The following is a 16,912-nucleotide window of genomic DNA, read 5'->3' as shown; positions in this document are numbered from 1 at the left end:
TATAAAATACGGGCCGGTTGTTGGTCGCAAATATTCAATTTCTCGATTCCAAGTGGATAGCTGTTATGTGACATCAAAATAGGACAAATTTAGGACAAATACATCTGTAAGAGATGATAGAATAATTGCATTTTTGTTTTTCTCATTTTGCAGGCAAGAAAGAGGTAGCGAAATTGTTGACATCAAATCCTGGATTCTCAATTCAAAATTGGATAATTATAAGGATGAAAGTTAAGAATGAAAAAATGATGCTGATGAGTTTTTGATTTTAAAAGGTTTGAAAATAGATATAACATAACGTATGTTAACGTTCTGATTGATATACTTGTTTTTAATAGTGTTACCATATCAATTTGTCAGGCTGTTGCACCTAAGGGCGCGTTTATACAACACGCTATTACACGCATATTCAACACGCCTACGAGAAGTGTGTTCTATAACATCGAAGAGATTCCGTGTAATGAGATTTGAATTGCAAAAAAGGCTACTTGGCTGAATCCTAACATTTTGTGGATTCCCGGTTGCTGTTATTATTATAAATAATAGTGTAATTTGATATTTGGGCTACAATAGTCTATAGATTATAGCATGGATTAATTAGTTTAAACTAATTGATACATGGTTATATACTACAAGTTGATCAATTTGGAAATGTTTGCAATATTAAAAGTGTAATTTGATATTTGGGCTACAATAGTCTATAGCATGTATTAATTAGTTTAAACTAATTGATTCCGTAAATCTTCTAATTGTAACCCTGGGTTATTATTTTTTGATTGTTTTTTAGGGTGGGTTACTATTAGAAGTGGGGGGGGGGGGGAAGGGGGATTCCTATTGGAGTAGTGGGTTATTATTACTAATCTTAAATTAGGCACCTGTAAATAGTAAGGCACCTGAAAATAGTAACCCACCCCAACTTTTCCGGTCAGCAAATCATAGAAAAATAATAAAACAGTACGAATAAATAAATTTCTTTGAACTTTATTTTATAAACTCAAAAACACTCAGTCCTCCCGAGATCAACATGCATTATCTCCTTATTTTCAAAATATTGCTGCATAATAAACGACCAGTCTTAATGTCATTTTTTCAATAGTTTTTGTGACTCTAATAATAACCTCCCCCATGGGTTACTAGTAGTAGTAGTGGGTTATTATTATAGATTGACTTATAAGTTGGGTTACTACTAGAAGGGGGGTTACTATTAGAGTGTGGGTTACTATTAGAATTGACGGTACATGGTATAATACAAGCTGATCAATTTGGAAATGTTTACAATATTAAAGTGTAATTTATTAAGTTATTCAGTGATTAAATATTTCAAAGTATTTCAGCTAGAATGTCAATGTTTCTAATTTATTTTTCTTTACATTATGATCATTTATTTATACATAAAAATCATCACATATAAGACAAGAACAATTGTCCTGTAATTGATCCTGCTGGAGATAGATTTCATACATGTAAAAAACGTCAAATGTTTTTAAAAAAATTACCGGTATGAATATGAAAATATGAAGCACAATTAGTGTAGTATGTTCCCTAATAAAATTCTTAAATTTAATACTGTAACAGACTGAAATTAGGAACTATCCAGTGTATGTTAGATTCAATTAATAATATTCCTAACACAGTACATTACTGTAGCAGCTTTGAGCGAGTAGCCAGATTTCTAATTCTTACATGATTGTACAGTAGAACAAATCATCAATAAAATAATCCAATACTTTTACTGGATTTGAACATCAGATGAATCTCTGATGAATCTAAAGATGTTAAAAACCACATGGACAATTGTTATTTAAATATTTTCAACGTCATGACAATACAAATTACATATTTAGAATATGACATCAACTAAGAACAATATAGCCATAGAAAATGAGAAAAACTGCAACCAGCTGCCCAAGAACATTTACTCCATCAACACATCAGACACTAGGCCTATATGAAAAGGAAAAAGACATTATTAATGTCAACACAACGAGTACCAGACAACATAACTCTTTTGGGATCATTTCAGCCACCAGTTATTGCGGCCGTCAGTTATGCCAGTACATTTTTTTTTTTAATTTATTTTACATTATAAAATATGGGTCGGTTGTTGGTCGCAAATATTCAATTTCTCGATTCCAAGTGGATAGCTGTTATGTGACATCAAAATAGGACAAATTTAGGACAAATACATCTGTAAGAGATGATAGAATAATTGCATTTTTGTTTTTCTCATTTTGCAGGCAAGAAAGAGGTAGCGAAATTGTTGACATCAAATCCTGGATTCTCAATTCAAAATTGGATAATTATAAGGATGAAAGTTAAGAATGAAAAAATGATGCTGATGAGTTTTTGATTTTAAAAGGTTTGAAAATAGATATAACATAACGTATGTTAACGTTCTGATTGATATACTTGTTTTTAATAGTGTTACCATATCAATTTGTCAGGCTGTTGCACCTAAGGGCGCGTTTATACAACACGCTATTACACGCATATTCAACACGCCTACGAGAAGTGTGTTCTATAACATCGAAGAGATTCCGTGTAATGAGATTTTAATTGCAAAAAAGGCTACTTGGCTGAATCCTAACATTTTGTGGATTCCCGGTTGCTGTTATTATTATAAATAATAGTGTAATTCGATATTTGGGCTACAATAGTCTATAGATTATAGCATGGATTAATTAGTTTAAACTAATTGATACATGGTTATATACTACAAGTTGATCAATTTGGAAATGTTTGCAATATTAAAAGTGTAATTTGATATTTGGGCTACAATAGTCTATAGCATGTATTAATTAGTTTAAACTAATTGATTCCGTAAATCTTCTAATTGTAACCCTGGGTTATTATTTTTTGATTGTTTTTTAGGGTGGGTTACTATTAGAAGTGGGGGGGGGGGGGGGGAAGGGGGATTACTATTGGAGTAGTGGGTTATTATTACTAATCTTAAATTAGGCACCTGTAAATAGTAAGGCACCTGAAAATAGTAACCCACCCCAACTTTTCCGGTCAGCAAATCATAGAAAAATAATAAAACAGTACGAATAAATAAATTTGTTTGAACTTTATTTTATAAACTCAAAAACACTCAGTCCTCCCGAGATCAACATGCATTATCTCCTTATTTTCAAAATATTGCTGCATAATAAACGACCAGTCTTAATGTCATTTTTTCAATAGTTTTTGTGACTCTAATAATAACCTCCCCCATGGGTTACTAGTAGTAGTAGTGGGTTATTACTATAGATTGACTTATAAGTTGGGTTACTACTAGAAGGGGGGTTACTATTAGAGTGTGGGTTACTATTAGAATTGACGGTACATGGTATAATACAAGCTGATCAATTTGGAAATGTTTACAATATTAAAGTGTAATTTATTAAGTTATTCAGTGATTAAATATTTCAAAGTATTTCAGCTAGAATGTCAATGTTTCTAATTTATTTTTCTTTACATTATGATCATTTATTTATACATAAAAATCATCACATATAAGACAAGAACAATTGTCCTGTAATTGATCCTGCTGGAGATAGATTTCATACATGTTAAAAACGTCAAATGTTTTTTAAAAAATTACCGGTATGAATATGAAAATATGAAGCACAATTAGTGTAGTATGTTCCCTAATAAAATTCTTAAATTTAATACTGTAACAGACTGAAATTAGGAACTATCCAGTGTATGTTAGATTCAATTAATAGTATTCCTAACACAGTACATTACTGTAGCAGCTTTGAGCGAGTAGCCAGATTTCTAATTCTTACATGATTGTACAGTAGAACAAATCATCAATAAAATAATCCAATACTTTTACTGGATTTGAACATCAGATGAATCTCTGATGAATCTAAAGATGTTAAAAACCACATGGACAATTGTTATTTAAATATTTTCAACGTCATGACAATACAAATTACATATTTAGAATATGACATCAACTAAGAACAATATAAAAATAGAAAATGAGAAAAACTGCAACCAGCTGCCCAAGAACATTTACTCCATCAACACATCAGACACTAGGCCTATATGAAAAGGAAAAAGACATTATTAATGTTAACACAACGAGTACCAGACAACATAACTCTTTTGGGATCATTTCAGCCACCAGTTATTGCGGCCGTCAGTTATGCCAGTACATTTTTTTTTTAAATTTATTTTACATGTGCCAATAAGTATGTGTGATTTTTATAAATAAAGTTGTTTTGTTTCCGTTTTGGTTTTATTCTGCAAATTGTGGTTTTTTAAATGTTGGAAATTAGTTTATTTATTATTAATTACCATTACCAATATTAATAATTAATATTCATTTTATCGATAACAGGATTATGGTTTCTGTATCAAGTTATAAACTCCAAGTGCATAAGAAATGAAAAGAAGTACAATTAAAAAAACAAGAAATATTGTGTTTATGAGATGAGCCTTGTTGTTTGGGGTATCATGTATAATAATGATATGCAGAAATAAGAAAAGAAATATACGATTAATTATTATAATTAATCATTAAAACTAGATGTTAGATTAGTAAAATTTGTTTTGTATTAAGACACATTGATTAGTATTTATCGGCTGTTTAATAATTAATTAATATTTACTATATTCATAAAAACATTGCGCGGCTGATACTTGACTAGATACTAAACTAGTTTAATGGCCATTTAGTTCTGTGTTTATTTATGGCTATTTGGAGGCCTCCTTTTGTTTGGTGCGCATACAAAAGTGGGCCCGATCATCCGTTTAACACCCATACGCGAATCCTGGGCGAATATCTACTAGGCCTATTCTAGGCCTACCTAGCTAGGCTTAGGCTAGGGCCTAGCCTAAGAAAGATAAGCTAAATAGGCCTAGCTAGGCCCCTAGGCTAGTTATTTAATTTTGGCCCTAATTAATAGCGATATACAGTACTATATGCGGCGACTATAATAGGCTAGGCCTAACCTTTTAGCTTAGCTGACTAGGCCTATGCAACTAGTTTTTAAAATTGGTACCAACTCACCTCACGCCCAGCCAGGCGGCAAAGGCCGCATCACTTAGACCTAGGCTAGGCCTTCTAGGCCTAGAATAGAAGACACCGACAACAAATTAAAAGACATGCCTCTAGGACCTAGAATTATTTATAAATTTGGTGAAACAGAATTTAACCATTTAATTATTTTGTTTTATATAAATTGTAGCCTTAAGGATTGACAGAAAATAAACTTAGATAGGGGTCAATCGGTTGATTTTACTTCCCTCTTTTTAGTGTAAAATGGCCTTAAGGGTAATAATAAATTCCCCTTAGCACAGCGATTGTGGTATGAAAACGTTAAGGGGAAAGACAAAAAGGGTTATATCTGCCAATTTACCTACAAAATAAAAAAAAAGTTTGTATCGTAATTGGAATCATTAACATATAATTATGTTGAAACGCAAAAAAGAATATATTTAGCCGATATTTTGGTTTTAAACGGAATTGGAATACCATCTTTCCCACTACACCTGTACAAATCCATTTGCATAACAACGCCGACATACCACCAACGATGAGATATAAATTCTTTTCTAAACACGTAACGAAGAGAACTATAATTCCTTTTTTTCTGACATTCAATTGTTAGTCATTCGCGGCGGTCAACGCGCCACACTGTTGAATTTTGATGTTGTTAATCTTTTACATTATATTATTCTAAATTAACCTGACTCTCTAAATATCTCTCTTTCAAAATAAAAGAAAAGCATTTTATATTTATTTAAAAAAAAAAAGAAATCCGTAGAGATTCGAACCCCAGCCAGTAGAGCTGAGAGAATACAATCCAAACGATAGTTACTAGAGCACTACCCGTTATGCCACAATGTACACGAGTAATAAAAGGTGACAATAGTATAGTCTTATACGCGCTTCATATTACGTCATTCTAATCGTTACGTCATAAATTTGCATATTCATGACGTACTTTTGAGGAAACGAATCTAGTTTTAACCTTGCTATTAACCAGAGGGCCGGATAGCTCAGTTGGTAGAGCGTCGTGGAACACGATTATCGTGGGTTCAAACCCCATGCCGGTCGGTGGAAAAGAGTTAAAGCTATGCGAGCTTCTGTGTTTGGGGTTCACAGACTTAAACGTCCCCCTTTCCACCACACATTATGAGGCAATAACATCAAAGCATCTGATGTGTGGTACCCCCAAGGCTGTGAGAGAGCCTTACCGTGCTAGAGGCAAGGGAGCACACCATCATTTTTTTTGGCTTCCCGCCTCTTTCCGATCTCGTAAATTTTATGTTTGGCGCCCTCAATTTTAAGAACACCTAAGTTATGTCAGAAAATTAGGAACAAATAAATAGAAATGTGTAAAGATGCCGATGCCTAGCCTGGCTAGTGTATTCTCTCTATTTATTTAAATACATATGCATTATTGTAATAAATAATTTCACAATTTCTGTGTGAATTATTAACTTTGAACAAACGAACATTATTCCAAACCATGTACTACATTTTACTGTGTTTGATCATGAATAAATGAAATGAATTAAGTGAATAATTGATCATGAGAAATCAAAACAACTGATACAATGAATTACATGATGAACAACAGCAGCCATCCAACCAACCCATTGATTGCTACTCCTATACAAATATTGATCAGTTGGTATGCCGTGCGTTATTATGCAAATGAGTTGGTGCAGGTGTAGTGGGGAAGATGGTATTGTTATTCATTGCGGTCAACACGCCACACTGTTGAATGTTGATATTGTTGATTATTCAAATCTTGTAAGAAAAACTATTTCTCCGGGCGGGAACCTAGCAGATCCCCTCATTTAGTTTGAAAGAAATCCATCTGGAAAAGATCTACACACATGTTCTAGCTATTCCAAATCCATTATAAGAATAATACCATTTATAATGCAAATGGCGAATGTAAAAAAAAACAGACGTTAAGGCGAAATCGCAAAATTATATTTGTTGACAAATGTTATGGACATTTTAATTCACGTTCATTCCCCTGATATAGTATAGTTTAAACTACACACTGTTCTAGCTATTCCAAATCCAGTATAAATTATAATACCATTTATAATGCGATGTAGGCCTAGGCCTAAATGGCGAATGTTAAAAAAACAGACGTTAAGGCGAAACAGTAAAATTATATGTGTTGACAAATTTTATTGAAATTTTAATTCACGACTGCTTTAATCTCACTCTTCCCTGATATAGTGTAGTCAAAACTACTATCACACATGTTCTAGCTATTCTAAATCCACTAAAAAATAATAATACCATTTATAATTTGCAATGTAAATGGCGAATGTTAAAAAAACAGACGTTAAGGCGAAATAGTAAAAAGAGCTGTCCCCAATTAAACGGTTCTACTATAATATAAATGTAGGCCTACACTATAATAGCTTATGAGAAGAAAAATTTACTACACAAATGTTATAATGTAAAAGAAAAATACTAGTATCAAGTTTTTTTTAAAAAATAACTTAGGCGCACTTTTAGTAAAAAAAAATGTTGTAAATGTATAGTAGAACCATAGGCATCATATTTTGAAAAATAAAAAATGTCCAAATCATCTAAAATTCTAGTAAATTACCCAATTTTTATACTAAAGATAAATAAATACATATAGAATTATTGTACCAAATTTGAACAAAATTGAAGTTGGTTAAGTATTTTTCCACGATGGTTTTTGAATGATGTTTTTACAGTTTTATTTTATCCAAATAATACTAAATTTCTATCACTAATAAAAATCTAACTTTTCGATATACTGTATTACAATTTTGGAATTAAATACTCTTTTATGAGTGGAACACACTTATGCTATTAAATATTACTTAACTTTTTTTCCCCGTTATTATTTGAAACCTACGCGAAATAATAAGAGAGGACGCTGTTTTACTGGTAATAGATATGGTTAATTATTATGTGTTGTATTCTTCCGCTCGAGTATTCTTTAACCCCACAGACTACATCGCCCAGATAAATAGCGAGATCCTAAATATTTTTGTATTCTTATATACTATAGGAAAGATGATTCCATTTTGCTAAAGGAACCTTTAGAAATACAATAGCTTTATTTATTTGCAGTTTATTCAACAAGAAACGGAAACTAAATATCTAAATAAATAAAGTATAGACATAATGAATTAAATTAATAAGTACTTTTTAGTACGAGAAAATGTATTATCAATGGGCAAAATGTGTAGCATTGATGCCATAAAAAAATAAATTGACGAGTATCGGTAAATATGTAGGCTTAGCTCGTGGTTCAGTGTAGCGGAGGAAATTCACTTTAGCTGCGTATCCTTATTACCACAACGCGAGAGAAATTGGCCTAACGGGTAGGCCTAGGACTTGTAGTGTGGGGGGCCTAGAAAGTCAAGCAGAGTGCCTCGGCCAACCTACGTTCCCTAGTAGGTAGAATGTTAATTTAGACCAGGCCATTTTTAAATAGGGCTGTATAGCGGAAATAGTTCTGGTGGTTCTACTTATATTTATTTGTATTAAATGATTTACCAAATCCTATACTTATACTACCTTAACATAAGAATTAGTAATAAACTAATAATTACTTCTACCGGAAAATATTTTATATCGACGGGGCAAAAAATATCTGCATTCTTAAACAATAAGTTGACGAGTCTCTAAAGATAAATAAATACATATAGAATTATTGTACCAAATTTGAACAAAATTGAAGTTGGTTAAGTATTTTTCCACGATGGTTTTTGAATGATGTTTTTACAGTTTTATTTTATCCAAATAATACTAAATTTCTATCACTAATAAAAATCTAACTTTTCGATATACTGTATTACAATTTTGGAATTAAATACTCTTTTATGAGTGGAACACACTTATGCTATTAAATATTACTTAACTTTTTTTCCCCGTTATTATTTGAAACCTACGCGAAATAATAAGAGAGGACGCTGTTTTACTGGTAATAGATATGGTTAATTATTATGTGTTGTATTCTTCCGCTCGAGTATTCTTTAACCCCACAGACTACATCGCCCAGATAAATAGCGAGATCCTAAATATTTTTGTATTCTTATATACTATAGGAAAGATGATTCCATTTTGCTAAAGGAACCTTTAGAAATACAATAGCTTTATTTATTTGCAGTTTATTCAACAAGAAACGGAAACTAAATATCTAAATAAATAAAGTATAGACATAATGAATTAAATTAATAAGTACTTTTTAGTACGAGAAAATGTATTATCAATGGGCAAAATGTGTAGCATTGATGCCATAAAAAAATAAATTGACGAGTATCGGTAAATATGTAGGCTTAGCTCGTGGTTCAGTGTAGCGGAGGAAATTCACTTTAGCTGCGTATCCTTATTACCACAACGCGAGAGAAATTGGCCTAACGGGTAGGCCTAGGACTTGTAGTGTGGGGGGCCTAGAAAGTCAAGCAGAGTGCCTCGGCCAACCTACGTTCCCTAGTAGGTAGAATGTTAATTTAGACCAGGCCATTTTTAAATAGGGCTGTATAGCGGAAATAGTTCTGGTGGTTCTACTTATATTTATTTGTATTAAATGATTTACCAAATCCTATACTTATACTACCTTAACATAAGAATTAGTAATAAACTAATAATTACTTCTACCGGAAAATATTTTATATCGACGGGGCAAAAAATATCTGCATTCTTAAACAATAAGTTGACGAGTCTCAAAAAGTGTGGGCCTGCACGAACCTCCTGCGGGGAAGTTTGATTTCGGCCTAGCCTAGGCCTAGGCCTAGCTGGCCTATCCGTTGTATTGTATTGTATAGCAATACACTTTTTATACTTAGCTAGGCCTAGGCCCCTACCCAGCAAACAATTTAACGTTCAAATAACGTTATTTGAATGTTACTGTTACGTTTTTTGAATGTTACAAATTAACGTTAGGTTGACGTAAAAATGTTGACCCTTGTAAACGTTCTTTGAAAATTTTTTGTAACGTTTGTTGAAGGTTTAAAATAACGTTCAAATAAGGTGATTTTTTAAACGTTTGTTGAATGTTACAAGTTAACGTTTGATTGACGACAAAATGTTGACCCTTGTAAACGTTCATTAAACTTTAATAATAACGTTGTTTGAAGGTTCGAAATAATGTTTAAATGACGTTATTTTTAAATGTTTATTGAACGTTATGGTAACGTTATTTAGATGTTGTAAAACAACGTTACCTTAACGTAAAAATGTTGACCCTTGTTGACGTTTTTTAAACCTTATTAGTAACGTTAGTTTAATTTTCAAATTAACATCCATAATAATAACATCATTTTAGTGTTTGTTGAATTCTATTTGTAATCTTCAAAACGTTGGTTGTTGACATTTTTTAAACGTTGCTAGTCACCGTTAAATAGTATAAACGTTCATTGATTAAAATTCGCATGCATATTTTTCTAGGAACCTCACCTACTGTACACAACACATGGCTAAAATATACGGCATCTGATAAGATTTTATTGAAGAAAGACAAGTTTTAAAACAAATAAGAAAGTAAACAGTTATAATGTACTACATCAACATATAAATACATGGCAAAATAATGAATAATCATTTTATAATAATATTACTATATAAAAATAATCGTGGTACAGTATTTTCTTTGTTGCCAGGCCATAACTTTAAATCACAGTAACTCTATTACAGTTCTGTACTGCTGATTTGAGCTGTATCTAAATTATTATAATTATTCGCAATTGTATTATATTTCAACTTCTTGTACATGGCTCCTCTTCAATCCAACTATATCAGTGGTCCAGTCTGTGGAGTTAAAATGTTTTGTTTGATAATACTGTAGTTTGCTAATTATTCTTGTCACTAGAAATTCATTAGTAACAGATTTTGTACATTAAAGTGTTGAAATTGGTGAAATAGAATTGTTAACTATAATAACAAAAGTAATAATTAGAAGAGTAAACATATAGAAAAATGTAACTATATATAACATGAAATAACTGACAAAAGTGATTACCTTTGTTATCACAGTCGGTAGTACTGTACATCAATATGATTTTGTACGTTTGAATCCGCACATGCTTTTAAGGGGTTACAGGTTACTTGACGATGATGATAACAGTTTTCCAGTTTACAAGAAAGGTTTTCATTTGATGCCATGATAGACTACCGATGTCGGAAATAGAAATATAATAATATCACGTCATTATTATTCACAACATTAAATTACATTTTTATCTTCAACCAACTATACCATCTATCAAGTGTGATGCTTATCTTATTAATTCGTCAACTATGGTGATATATTTATTGTCATCAAAACATTACAGTTCATACATTAAAAAATAGTTGTTTTAATACTGAATAAGTGGCTAGTCTGAACCACTGCTTGATAGATAGAATTGTACAAATGTACCTGGTAGTAACTGAACATGAGTTAAGAAGATTAATAGATGCTTGGCCTTGGCATACTCGGGCTAATACTAAAGTGGGCCAAGCCTAGAAGTACAGATGAGACTCCTCACCAAATAAATACAATTATTTCTTACCTATTACATAATGTTGAGCCATTTTTACCATGAAATTTCAACTTTTCACTGCTTACTCCACAGTCCTGTGCAAGCAAGGAGACATCAGTTTCAAATTTGAACAAATGAATGTTCAGTGGTCAAAGCCTTGAAAACTAGCCAATCAAATCGTATTATTCATGAAATAAGATCCTTCATGAGGTCTCCTCGTGAAGAATGTAGGTGTTTATCTACTGTAGGTCATAGCATAAAACTGTCGTATTTTCTAATCTGTTGCAACATTTTAATATACCCTAGTATTTATTGTCCCATTTTTGTGAACGTTATTTTAACTTAAGATAAACGTCATCATAAAAGTTCTGTGAAAGTTACATTTATATGTGTGCATTTCCTTACATTCTATTACCGATTAAAGTTTTGTACACGGCTTGATTATAACGTTCTTAAGAACGTTCTTTCAACGTTAGATGCATGTTAATGAAAATGTTATATTTTAAAGTTCTAAATTGCCGCTCTTTTCAATGTTAAGTTATCTTCTAACGTTATTGTGAATGTTAATCTAACGTTAGATGAATGTTTATAAAATGTTCTCTAATCGTTACTTTTGCATTGATTGTGATTGTCCTTTTAACGTTCGATAAACGTTATTAAAAACGTTCTGTTTAAGTTAGATTTAATTATTATTGTGAACGTTCTTTCAATGTTAGATAAAGGTTTTACAAATAGTTATGTAACGTTACATTTTAACGTTATTGTGAAAGTTAACCTAACGTTAGATGAACGTTGTTAAAAAGGTTCACTGAAAGTTACTTTTGAACGTTATTTTGATTGTCCTTCTAATGTTCGATAAACGTTATTAAAAACGTTCTGTTTAAGTTAGATTTAAACATTATTGAGAACGTTCTTTTAAAGTTAGATAAAGGTTTTAGAAATAGTTATGTAACGTTATATTTTAACGTTATTATGAAAGTTAATCTAACGTTAGATGAACGTTGTTAAAAAGGTTCACTGAAAGTTACTTTTTGAACGTTATTCTGAATGTCCGTCTAATGTTCGATAAACGTTATTAAAAACGTTCTGTTTAAGTTAGATTTAAACATTATTTTTAACGTTTTTTGAACGTTAGATAAATCTTATTAAGACAAGTTATTTTAATGTTATATTTGAACATTACTGTAAACGTTCCCCCAACGTTAAAATAATGTCAAACAAACAACGTTTTTTGAATGAACGTTATTCGAACGTCACTTGAACGTTTGTAGTGAACCTGGCCAAACAACAACCAAACACTAACGTTAGATAAACGTTATGTGTTTGCTGGGTAGCTAGTAGTTTTTTTATTGGCATGTGGAAGGATGTCTTCGTATCAAATTAGCTTTGGATACAAATTGTTTTTTTTAAGGTAAAGTGGTTGCAACAATAGAATAGGCCTAGGCCTAGGCCTATCATAATAATAGGCCTAGGCCTAGGCCTAGTATTAGCTCTAGGCCTACTAGGCCTATAGTCTATTATAGCTCTAGGCCTAGTTAGGCTAGCTAGGCCTAAATGACAGATCTGTTTTCTTCTTCTTTCTTTTATGGGAATGGGTTAGGCCTAGGCCTAAGGCCTAGCTAGGCTAGTATTATTACTATAAAGGCTATATCGTTAGTCTAGTATCAAGCTAGCCTAGGCCGAAGACCCTATATTCAATTAGGTTTTCTGTTGACAGCTTTCATTCTAAAAACTAGGAAATGTAATTTTGGTTTAAGGTTTATTTTTTTTAGGCCCAGCAGGCTAGCCTACATGCTGGGACCTATCATCCTAGTATTGGCCTAGCCTATTTTATACCAATACCTAATAAATACAGTACAATCTATTCGCATGTCCTATATTAAACACCAAACCAAAGACTATTCAGGGTTATATGTAACAAATACGATGTAAATAGGCCTATATGCTTTTTATAAATCAACTTCAGTTCCAAAAAGTCAATATTTATATAGTTAAAAACAAGGAATATTTAAATAACGCTAACTGTTACGCCGTACACATCTTTTGATCGATTCAATAAGCAATATTTTATAATTCGAGATCTGTGCTGACTTGTCTGTGTTCTTGGGTGATTCTTCAGACAAGACATAAAGTTGTTGGTCACTGTCTGTACGACCTAATAATTAATTAAAAAATTAGTAGAATTGTTATTGTTTCTTCAGAAGAAAAAAATCTCAAAATGACCAACAGAAGACGACTGGATATGTGTTTTGAAGCATCACATATTAGAAGACAAGACCCAGATGGACATTTACTGTATTCTATTTGAAGGAAAAGGTAATCTTATAATAGGCTTACTAATATTTTATGCAGTGTAGTGAAATTCAGGCATCACTGCATCAGTGGAAAATTCAGAATGTTAACACCAGACCATGATTTACTGGCTAATTGTTAAAAAGTGATATATTGTGATATATGCAGTAGTTATTTGAAAAAAATCATAAATCATTAATTAAAAATACTGTTGCAGCCAATGGCGCAATTGCAGATAATTCTTCTTTTTATAAAAAAAAGTGCAAAAAAGAATTATAAGGCTTCCATTTCAGCAGGGCTTGATTTTTGTTTTTGTTGTGACTAGCCCACTGGGCAAGATAACTTAACTTAATTATATTAAGCCTATAGTTTAAGTAAATGCTAAATTAAATTATAAATAAACAACTATAAAATAAAATTATTTTTAATTTACACTAAAATATGTTTTAATGTTAATAATAAATTAAGTACAAAGTACTGTAAAATATTTCATCCCAATTGTTAATTAACTTAATCAACAGGTAAGTATAATGTTCCCTTAGGTTGCTTTCTTGGATATTGGAGAAGTTACTGTAGAAGGTCCAGCGGTTGTATACATTTCATAATGGCTTCAGTCCTGCTATCGGGATGTTTGGTACTTCAGGACTAACAATTCAGGATAATGTAATTCACCACACAGTTGGAGCAGGTAAGCAATGCCAAAATACTTCTCTTTCCCTTATATAGTAACTTACATTTTAGATTAATCTGCTGTTCTGTCTTTCCTGGTACATATCAAGACCGCTACAATGCTGAGGATATATCGTGGCCAGCAGGTATTGAAATTGAGAGCTCCAGAGATGTCATCCTACAAGACAACACTGTGGTAGGCTCTGAGATGGTGCTGTACCATGTCAGTGGGGAGATTGTGACGTTGAAAGTCAATGGAGCAACAACGAAGGCCATACTTCTTTGCACGGTGTTCATGACGAGGGATGGTCAGATTGCCAATTTCTTCATCTGGAAGAATTGGGATTATGGAGTCTTTTTCCAAATGACTGATCTTGTTCTTGCTGACAACAACATCGGGGTGATGCCATTTGTCATTGAGCCATCTTCTCTTAGTCATGAAGCTGTTGATAAGTATGTGTGAGAATGGACGTTTATAATTGGTACAAGCCTGTTCTTTGATTGCGATGAGTTACAGGTAGGTTCAGTAAGATTTAACATTAAATAGCATGTTACAAACCGAATACTGTATATATGTAAAAATCATAATGAATGAAACAATGTTAATGACGATGAAATAAAAGTGGGAAACCAAAAAAAAAAAAAAAAAGATATAAACAGTTTCAATAAATATGAACATTTTTATTATTCATTTTAAAAGATGTTTTTTTTTTTTCTGTATTTCAATTTTTATTATATTTTCATTTTGGGGAACTCTATTTTGCATTCTGTCAAATAAAATCAATGTATATTTATTATACAGTATATGCATACTTGACTTTCACTCGAAAGGAAATTTGTCAAAGGACTTTCTTACTCTTCTACCTCCTTTTTCTTAACGTGTACTGATAATGCCATTCCATTGTGTAATCAGTTACGTAATTTATAAATTCTGATTAAAATATTACATTTTTCCATTAACATTTTCATGTAAATATTTCAGAATCAACCGGAGAATGCAGGTCAAAGTGCAAAACAGCGTGCACCTCGTCCAGAGAATGGAAATGCTGGATTCGTGTGGGCAAATTTCATGTAATGGTGCTCAATTTTTTCAATTTCATGGTATACATAATTACCCAGCTATTGCTGGAAGCACAAGATTGCAAGGTATGTAAAAGCATGACATAATCTGGTCCTTACTTGGACAAACCTAGTCCTTACTTCGACAAACCAACAACTGCCATTGTTTGAGTTCTATTGCAGGAAACGCATACTCATACTGTTTACACATGAAGCTGAATGCTTATAGGTACAAAGAAGGTAGCAGTCAGAGACAAGAACAGGGTTTACATACATATACCTAATTTAGGGTAAGTACTAATAGTATTTATCCTATATATCTACGGACCGCTTGCATTTATCCAAGTTACGTTATTGTAAATCATTGTGTATCTTTACTTGCTAATTGCATTATTTTCATCAACCTAGTACACTTTCTGTACCTACAATACTTTTCATTTAATCTTAACACTACAGTAAAGTTAAAAAGACCCCCTTCCCTACGTTTTTTAGATCTAATTTAAGGTCACAAACTACAATTAATGTAAAAATAAATATTATATGGTAACTTTTTTGTCTTTAAATGGTTAAAAATGTGAAAAATAAGTTGATTCTAGTAATTTTAGCGGCCCGCTATAAATCCCAAAATGCATTGCGTGCGGATTGATATTTTTGTTTTTCTTCTGTAATTCACCCACTTTTTGATTGATCGTGAGGCCAAAACAAATGGAAGACTCATAAATTTTCACCGAAAGTACCAGGTTTTCCCCATTTTGTATCAACGGAGTCTGGCAAATATAGAAAGACAATTAATGCAGCAACTATACAACGTCAGGCTAGGTATATAACTAGCATACGATATTCGTACGTTACCGATGTTTACCGGCTAGGCCTACAAAACTCAGCCTAGCTAGGCTAGACCTAAAGACTGCCCACGAGAGGTCATTCGCCGCGAGCTACATAGGTAGTGCATTGTTTCTCACTTTTTATCATAATTTACCATAAAACGTACATTTAAGACAAGGAATGACCTTGTTTAATGTTTTTAAAGTAATATATATGTATTATTTTTACAAAACGTCACAAATTGAAGGGAAGGGGTCTTTAATCCTTCTGAGTGCGTGGAGATGGATTGTGATGCATTTAAGAATGCAATGATCAGAGACGAAGATGGTGGAATTCTAGTAGGATCACGGCCTGGTTATGTTATTCCTGATTCTGCATACGAGTGGGACAGAGATCCGAGACGTGGACTTAGAATTATAGGATTATAGAATTTCAAACATGATGGTTACAGACATCAATGGTAGTAAAATCTTTTATCTAATCTGCTCTTTTCATTAAGGTATCATTGGTACAGAAGACTGCATATGGCATGAATCTTGGCAGGCTTTTGAATGCTATGACTACGATTACGCTATGTTGATTATTGAAAGTCTTGATC

General features: G+C 32.2%; 1 long non-coding RNA gene across 1 annotated transcript; it reads right to left on the bottom strand.

The window, feature by feature from the left end:
• Positions 1 to 10,528: 10,528 nt before the first annotated feature.
• LOC144853849 (uncharacterized) lies at positions 10,529 to 11,587 on the bottom strand. The gene is made up of 3 exons (XR_013614440.1): positions 11,500 to 11,587; positions 10,968 to 11,116; positions 10,529 to 10,756 (listed from the first exon to the last, which is right to left on the bottom strand). It is a non-coding gene; the product is annotated as an uncharacterized LOC144853849 (long non-coding RNA).
• Positions 11,588 to 16,912: the final 5,325 nt, after the last annotated feature.

The sequence above is a fragment of the Antedon bifida genome, chromosome 10 (genome assembly GCF_963402885.1).
Source record: "Antedon bifida chromosome 10, ecAntBifi1.1, whole genome shotgun sequence".
Classification (NCBI taxonomy): Eukaryota; Metazoa; Echinodermata; class Crinoidea; order Comatulida; family Antedonidae; genus Antedon; species Antedon bifida.
Note: the sequence above shows the minus strand (reverse complement) of the source record. Positions and strands in the feature narration are given on the sequence as shown.